This window comes from Zalophus californianus, chromosome 1 (assembly GCF_009762305.2).
Source record: "Zalophus californianus isolate mZalCal1 chromosome 1, mZalCal1.pri.v2, whole genome shotgun sequence".
Classification (NCBI taxonomy): domain Eukaryota; kingdom Metazoa; phylum Chordata; class Mammalia; order Carnivora; family Otariidae; genus Zalophus; species Zalophus californianus.
This window is the reverse complement of record NC_045595.1, coordinates 90910263-90919267: the sequence shown is the minus strand read 5'-3', so window position 1 is coordinate 90919267 and position 9005 is coordinate 90910263. Positions and strand designations below refer to the sequence as shown.

Genomic DNA, 9005 nt, shown 5'->3' with positions numbered 1-9005 from the left:
AAACAGAGTACATAATTACAAGTGAAAAAAATATAATTTTCTTTCCCTGCTATTTTTTTTAAGATTTTATTTATTTATTTGACAGAGAGCGAGAATACAAGCAGGGGGAGCGGCAGTTTTTTGGTGCTGTATAATTCACCAAGTGCTTTCCTTCAGTCTCCCTCCCCCCCTCTCATTTTTTATAGCCCTATCGCTTCTGAATATTAGCTTATATGTGTACCTATTGATTTGCTTATTAACTGTCTCCCCCAGGAGAACATAAGTCCCATGATGACAGATTCTAGATTTCTTATTTATTCATTGCTGTTTTCCTAGCATCTAGAACAGAGCTTGGCAAATAGTAGTTCATAATTTAATAAATGTTTGTTCAGTGAATCAATGAATAAAATTATCAGGGTTACAACTGTTTCTGACAGGGATTATAATCCCCATTTTTACGGATCAGTATGCTGAGGTTATGGAGGCTAAAATGGCTTTGCTCAAGGTCGGACAACCACCGGTGGTGTGAGTGCCCCAGACAGGGTCCCGTGCTAGCAGCCTGGCCAGCCCAGATGGGGCTGGGAGAAGCGCTGCAATGTTAGGCGAGCACACACTGCTGGAACGTGAAGATCTGGGGGAGACCCTGAGCCTCAACCTTCTTGTCTGTAAAATGAAGGCTTCAAGGGGTGCCTGGGTGGCTAAGTTGGTTAAGCGTCCAACTCTTGGTTTCAGCTCAGGTCATGATCTCAGGGTCATGAGACCAAGCCCCGCGTTGGGCTCCGTGCTCAGCGAGGAGTCTGCTTGAGATGCTCTCTCTCTCCCTCTCCCTCTGCCCCTCCCCCTGCTCACTCTGTAAATAAATAAATAAATAAATAAATAAATAAATAAATAAAATCTTAAAAAAAAAGGGAAGGTTTCAAGTAGATGATGGCTCGGATCTCTTCTAGTTCTGTGGTGCTAAAACAGTGTCTCCTTCACAACAGCTGGACTTTATCCGGAGGACGTGGGCACCAAATTCTATCTTCCCCCATTGTCCGCATGTAGTGGCAGGAATGTTCTGGTCCAAAGTCCAGCTCATCAGGCCCTTTGTCACATGGGGCCCTGTGGGCTTGGATAGGCTAAGTTAGGGGCTGAGAGTCATAATAGCTAAGCAATGGAAACAACCTAAATATCCACTGACTGATGAGTGGATAAAGAAAATGTGGCGTATACATACAATGGAATATTATTTGGCCTTAAAAGAAAAAAAAGAAGGAAATCCTGCCATTTGCAACAACATGTATGGATGTGATGGTTACTTTTATGCATCCACTTGACTGGGTTAAGGGATGCCCAGATGGCTGGGCAAACATTATTTCTGGATATGCCTGTGAGAGTGTTTCCAGAAGGGATTAGCATTTGATTCAGTAGACTCGGTAAAGAGGTCAACCCTCACCCACATGGGGTGGGCATCATTCAATCCATCGAATCGAGGGCCCAGTTGGAACAAAAAGGTGAAGGAAGGGCCAGTAGGCTCTCTCTTCTTGAGCTGAGACACGCATCTTCTCCTGCCCTCAGACCTGGGAGCCCCTTGGTTCTCTGGACCTACACCAGTGGTCCCCTGGTTCTCAGCCCTTTAGACTTGAACTGAATTATGCCACCAGCTTTCCCGGTTTCTGCTTTGCAGATGGCAGATTGTGGGACTTCTCAGCCTCCCTAACAGTGGGAGTCAGTTCCTATAATAAATGTCCTCTTATCTCTCTCTCCATATATATATCATGTTGGTATATATAGATAGATATTTATATATCATGTTGGTTCTGTTTCTCCGAAGAACCCTGACTAATACAATGAACTTTGAGGTTATTATAACTGAAATAAACCAAACACAGGAAGACAAATACTGCATGATCTCACTTCTACGTAGAATCTAAAATAGTCAAACTCATAGAAGCAGAAAATAAAATGGTGGTTGCCAGGGATTGAGGGGGCAGAAGTAATGGGGAGGAGATGGTCAAAGGCTACAAAGTGTCAGGTGTGCAAGATAAGTAAGTTTTGGAGATGTGCTGTACAGCATAGGGCCTATAGCTAACAATACTGTATTGCGGGGGCGCCTGGGGGCTCAGTCGTTTAGTGTCTGCCTTCAGCTCAGGTCATGGTGCCAGGGTCCTGGGATCGAGCCCTGCATCGGGCTCCCTGCTCAGCCTAGAGTCTGCTTCTCCCTCTCCCACTCCCCCTGCTTGCATTCCCCCTCTCGCTGTGTCACTCTCTGTCAAATAAATGAATAAAATCTTTAAAAATATACTGTATTGCTTAAAATTAAGCGGCAGATCTAATGTTAAGTGTTCTGACCTCACACATAACAGTAACAACAACAACAATAATAGTGATAATAAAGGGGCAAGAGGAAACTTTGGAAGGTGATTGACATGTCTATGGCTTTGGTGGTGATGGTTTCATAGGTGTAAACTTAGCCCCAGACTCACTGAGTTGTAAATGTTAAATATGTATAGCCTTTACATGTCGATTACACCTCACTGAAGTGTTCCAAAGAAAATCACGGACTGAGGGGTGGGACCACAGCGGGGGCAAGGCTGAATGCCGAGGTAAGAGCACTTAGGGGTATGGCAGGAAGGAAGGGGCTGCAGACAGGAGAGCAGAGCCATGGCCAGAGGCGTTTTGGGTGGCCCAGGAGTGGCCTGCTGTCCTCTCTCAGGCTCTCTCCATGTCCCTGCAGGGAGCTCTCCCCCATGGTGCAATGCCTTCTTACTTAGGTACCTTCCGGGAGGTGAATGAGGGATGAGCGGTGATACACGAGGCTGGCGCCCTGCTGAGTACCGTCAGGAACGGTCCAGCAAGGGTCAAGAGTGGCTTTTTCATACTGTGGGTCACCATTCCCTCGGTGTTCATCAAATCAACTGAAAGCAGAATTTTCAAGCATTTTTAAAAAGGAAATAGAGAACAAAATAGTCTAGAATAGAAAACAGCGAAGTGCTTTGCACATAACGAATATGTTTTATGTCATTAAATTTTTGTATCTGGTGTGCGAGGGTGTGTGTCTAATTATACTACACTGGGTTGCGATATAGAATGCTTTTTTTTAGTATAGATTGCAGTCAACGAGTTTGAAGAAACCGAACCGACGGTCTAGAAATCTTTCTTCATTCATTGTCTTTGCTTTTCAGAAATGTGGGAAAGTCCCCTCTGAACTTAGCACATTTTATTCTATTAGTCGTGAGCACGCACCGAGCAGCTGTTCCTGCCGGAGACTCAGAAGAAGGGGTGCCTGCCCCTCAGGAGGTTATGCTGGGGCTGGGCCAAAAACCAACGTAGAAGGCACTGTGACAAAAGGGGCACCACGTTGGGGGACAAGCGTGGGGCTAGATGAGAAGCTGGATGTTTTAATGTGGCCACTCTGACGCCACCTTCTTGACACTTTTCAAAATCATCAGTTTGCAGAACAGAATCTTACCACGCCTACTCCATTCCCGATCCTCACCCCAGCCAAGGAGGCTCAGGACTGGGATAGGAAGGTCTGTGTGCTTGGTCTTCTTTTTTTTTTTTTTTTTTTAGCCTAAAGTTTAATAGCTGGGTTTCAGACTGAGTCAAAATGTCCCCGCATCAAGACAACTGTGTGCAACAGCTGCTGTTGTTACAGTCAAGATGCTGCAGGAAAGTTCCATGGACCTTCCCTGTGGGCCCCCCTCACACAAACTCTCGTTTCTCCACTTTGCCAATTTGAGGTCAGTATGCCTTAAAAAGGGTGGCATTTGTGTCAGCCAGTCCTGGCCTCCTGGGTGAGGGCTAAGTAAACAGGAGTCCTGGGGAAAGACCATTTCTTCATGAGGGCCCACGGTGGATTTTTCCAGGGGAATGAAAGGTTGCCTTTGTACAGAGGAGAGGGGAAACAGAATCTGCTGTTTCATGGCTGCCCATTCTCCATGACCTCATCAGTGTTGACTTTCTCGCCATTTCATCTCTCTTGGAGCCACAGAGAAGGCAGGGAGGAGCCTGGCGAACAGTGCCACCTTCACTAGAGAGAGCGGTCAGGGGAAGGGGAGAAGTCACTGACAGCTGCCCCTCACGCCGGGTGGCACGGGCTGAAGGAAGGAGGGGGGAAGCCGGGAGTCCCTGAAACAAAGCTGCCTTGCCTTGGACAAGGTGTGTGCAGGTTTCAGACGCCTACCAGCCAGACGTCGATTTTTTGGCTTGCCTTATTTTTCTCAGGAGGAAGCAACATGGAAATGACACCTGCCCTGTAATTTAGGCCCTTCCTGGAAAACCATAATTACCCATCCTATTATAATTACCCGCCACTGCTCTCTTCCATTTGGAACCCTTGTTTCCGTGAGTTCTATTCTTAAATTCCTTCCCCGCCCTGGGAAACAAGACAAAGCATTTGAAATGGTTTCTTGGTGAATATTTTTCTCCTCCTAGGACCTTTATATATTCCCAGCTACCCCTTGAACATCTATTTTAATTTTCATATAAATGAGATTATTTTTCTAAGTGACTGAAAGGAAAAGAACAAGGGGTTATTTTCCACGACCAGCAAAGAATAGAACTGAACGTCATCTCCTGATTTTGTTTCTTCTTTAAAACGTCTAAAGAGAATCCTGCTTCTTCAGGCAGAGCCAGCCCGGTGCCTCAGTAGGGACACACTACCACCCAGCTGTTTGACCTTGCACGAGGCACCCATCTTTCCAGGGGTTGGCTTTCCAATGAGAGAAAGGAGGTTTAGATTAAATCTGCATTTTTCAAGGGCTGGAGTTCCAACACCAGGGATTTTAGGTGACAAAAGAGCAGCGCATCAAAGGACATGGAAGCCGGCACTGAAAGAGCGCTCTCCTTTGCAGTGACCTTTTGTTTCTTTAATCCTGTAGAAGAGAAGGTCTCCGTTTGGTGCCAGCGGGCCTTTAACACTTCTCTAATGACTTTGATCTTCCTTTACAACAGATGAGCAGGTCTTAGGTCCAAGCCACCTGCTGGCAATAGCAGCTGGAATGTAGTAACTTCATTTTGATTTTATGATTTTTATTTTTTTCTGCCATTTTATTTTATTTTAACTTATTTTAACTATATCTAATTTTCTATTTATGGTGAAAATACAGCGTCTTTTTAGTTTTTATTTTCTGGTTGAAAAGGGGCTTCCCATTTTAACATGGGCGGGAAAAGCAGGGCTTGAGGCAGGGAAGCACTTTAAGTAAACCTGTCAGGGTTAACCTCTCCAAATATTAGACAAGACCAAGGAAAAATATACAAAGAGGTTTTTTTTTAAAGATTTTATTTATTTATTTGAGAGAGAGACAGAGAGCATGAATGTGGGGAAGGGTAGAGGAGAGAATCTCAAGCAGACTCTCCAATGAGCGCAGAGCCCATGCAGGGCTCAATCCCACGACCCATGAGATCAGAACCTGAGCTGAAACCCAGAGTCAGGCGCTCAAGCAACTAAGCCACCCAGGCACCCCACAAAGAGTTTTTATATAGCCCTTGTCTCCCTACACACACAGCCTCCCCTACTACCAACATCCGGCACGAGAGTGCCATGTTGATTACAAGTGATGTACTTACACTGACACATCATTGTCACCCAAAGTCCATAGTTTACATTGGGGTTCACTCTGGGTGTTGTACGTTCTATGGGTTTGGACAAATGTATAATAACATGTATCCACCATTACAGTATCATACAGAGTTGTTTCACAGCCCTAAAAATGCTCTGTGCTCCACCTACTCATTCCTCCCTCTCAACCCCTAGAAACTACTGATCTTTTACTATTTCCCATAGTTTGCCTTTTCCAGAGTGTCATCTAATTGGAATCATACAGTGTGTAGCCTTTTCGGATTGGCTTCTTTCACTTAGTAATATGCTTTAAGGTTCCTCCATATCTTTTCATGGCTTGACAATTCATTTCTTTTTAGCACTGAGTATTTATTGTCTTCATGTACTTCAGTTTATTTTATCCATTCATCCACTAAAGGACATTGTGGTTGCTTCCAAGTTTTGGTAATTACAAGTAAACATCCATGTGCAGCTTTTATGTGGACATAAATTTTCAGCTTGTTTGGGTAAATACTAAGGCGTTCAATTAAGATCATACAGTAAGAGTATGCTTAGTTTGTAAGAAACTCCCTGTCTTCCAAAGTGGGTGTACATCTGGTATGCCCTATACATATTGCATTTTGTGATATTGGTTTTAGGGTTACAAAGAAAGTTTAGCAAGTAGGTGCATTTGCAAACATGGAATCCTAGAATAATGAAAATAGACTAATTATTTTCTTCCCTCTTTTGCCTTTTCTTATTTTTGCTGGTTTCCATTTTTCCCTTTGTTAATTTGAAAGTTCTATCTACTTTTCCGTTCCATTCTCTCCTGGGTAATTTATGTGTGGAGAGCATCTTTTCTAGAATATTTTCAGCAAATGGGGTTAGCCTTAGATATATTTCTTTTTCCTTAACAGATGAATCACTTCAAAAGGCACAGTCCTATGGAGTCTATTTCATTAGCTTGTAGCTTCTAGTACTAGATGGGATGTGTAATGCCAACCTGATTCTTTTCTCTTTTCAGATAAGTTGAGGTAATTGCCTGGACCCTATAACATTTTCCTCTTTTATCCTTTACGGTTCAGAAATAGGCAGGTACTTTCTTGTCCTTTCAGCCTGAAATTCAGAAAATCCTCTCAGTCTTGCAGATTCAAGTCTTCCTTCTGCTCAGGGCAATATTTTTCTATGACATTTATTATTTCTTTCATCTATTCCCTTTTCTCCTTCTGGAAGTCCTGTTATTCTTATGTTAGGTCGTTAGATCTGCCCTCCAAGACCAATTTTCCCCCTGATTTCCATCTCTATAATTTTGTTCTGTACTTGAAGCTATTTGCTGACCTTGATTTTCCAGGCTGCTTATCTGAATCTCAGTGGTGGTCATTTTCTCCTTCAACTCTTCACTTGAACTGTTTAGTTGGAAAATCACATTTTCAGCTCCACAGTCTCTTTTTACTGTCTTTAAATATCGGCAGGGCTTATTATTTTCTTAAATTCGTGTTACCATCTGCCTCTTGCAGCAGTTCTAGTTCATTGGGTGTACCTTCTGTTTGTCCTCCCTCTCCCTGCCAGCTCACTGAGGCTCAGGTCCAAGTGCTGGAACACCCTGAGGGATGGGCATTCTGTCGGTGGAAAAAGGGGAAAGGATGCTATCCTCATCAAGGCAGCTTAGATGTGGGCACACCGCCCATCTCCTGCGGAAGCATCTAGAAAATGCTTCCCTAGTCTGGGTTCCATGGAGTCTCCAACCTCAGGAACAAGGAAACTTAACCCTTACTGGTTTAACAACTTCTTAGCTGCTGAGATGAGGCACAGGGGACAAGATGTCTCTGCCTGGCCCAGTGTCAGCCTTCCCCTGAGGGGCCACAGATCAGGGTCCAAGTTCCTCAGGCTCCACCTCTTCTCAAACCTTATTTCATGTACAAACCGATGGGGTAGAACAACGATCTCTCATTCTTGCCACTGGTCCCTACAACTGTTTAGTAAAGGAGAGAGAGAGAAATTAATTATGAAGTGGATGGAAAGGGAACCACAATCAGGTAACCGTGTCCCCAGAATCACCTCTAAAATATCCCTTAAAAAGTTTTAAAAGATTTATTTATTTATTTTAGAGGTGGGGAGTGGAGGGGGGGGAGAGAGAGAGAGAGAGAGAGAGAATCCTCCAGCAGACTCCTTGTTGAACGCAGAGGCCTACACTGGCTCCATCTCAAGACCCTGAGATCATGACCTAAGCTGAAACCAAGAGTCTGCGGCCCAACCGACTGCACCATCCAGTCGCCCCTCCCTTAAAAATGAATTTAAGGTAAAAAAGCAAGAGGATTTACAGAAACATATCAAGTAAATAGTATAGTACATGTAGTACCTGATATGACAACAGTCACAAAGGTGGTGTGTGAATGACAAAGCCTGAGAAATACTGCACCAGAAAAATGTTGACTTTCCCTTCCAACTCTGGTGTGTTATCACTCTATATAGCAGAATCACCCAATATTCTTCCAACAGTGTTGTGTACCCCTTTAAAGGAAAAAAAAAAGGAGAGATCACAATCAAGATAACTAGTGAAATGACTTCTCCATGGTCAGGTGAGCCATATATACATATACACACACACAACACACACACATATATACACATACATATGCATATATATTTTTATAAGTATACCATGTATGCATGATGCATATGTATCATATGCATATACAGATCTCAGAATGGAGGCAGGTAATTAAAGAAAGCAAGGAGGCAGGGATTATAATGTTTTATATATAATCCAGTTGAGTGACAGCAGCAAGGACACAGAACACTGGCCCTATTAGAGTAGAGCAGGACCGGAGTTGTGGCCATCCTAAAGGACTTCCTCTCACAGAGCATCCTCTCCATTTACCGCAGCGGAAGAATCTCGTTCAAACTCAGAGCCTCCGTGTCTCCTTTGTTGTATGGTGTTCCTTGTTACTCTTCCAGGCAGTGTGGGTAAGAGGGGGAGGGAAGGTCAATGCGGCACCTCTTAGAAGCCCTGAGGGCACACATACGCCCCTCAAAGCCACAGACACACACGCAAGCCTTAAACATTCCAACATCCACAACCCCAGGTCACCCGGCTGCCTTTAGCTCCTCAACAACAAAAGGGGCCTGGCTCCATTTGCAACGGACTCGCCCAATTTGTTCAACTTCCCTGAGGACTGAACACTCCACCAAGCTCACCAAAGTGCCTCCCTGACTTCAGGAAAACTTCAGGCCCGAGGGGATGGACAGAAAGGGCTGCGGTCGAGTCGCCTGCCTTACCCGCTTCCGGTTGACTTTGTTTAAGGAGCGCGAAGCACGGGGAGGGGACCCAGCCTGTAACGGCGGTGCGCAGGCCTGCGGGCTAGTGGCGCGAAATGAGCGCTTTTGAAGGGGTCCTCGGCGGCGGGCGCACCCACTTGCCACCAACAAGTGGCAGAGCCAGGGCCAGGCTGCAGCCCTCCCAACTCCGTCCGATCCAGGGCTTGTTGTGTCACTGCCCTGGCTG

General features: G+C 44.8%; 1 long non-coding RNA gene across 1 annotated transcript; it reads right to left on the bottom strand.

Moving 5' to 3' along the window:
* Positions 1 to 5399: 5399 nt before the first annotated feature.
* On the bottom strand, positions 5400 to 8974 carry LOC113918039. Its single transcript, XR_003518431.2, has 3 exons — positions 8780 to 8974; positions 7860 to 8011; positions 5400 to 7472 (listed from the first exon to the last, which is right to left on the bottom strand). It is a non-coding gene; the product is annotated as an uncharacterized LOC113918039 (long non-coding RNA).
* Positions 8975 to 9005: the final 31 nt, after the last annotated feature.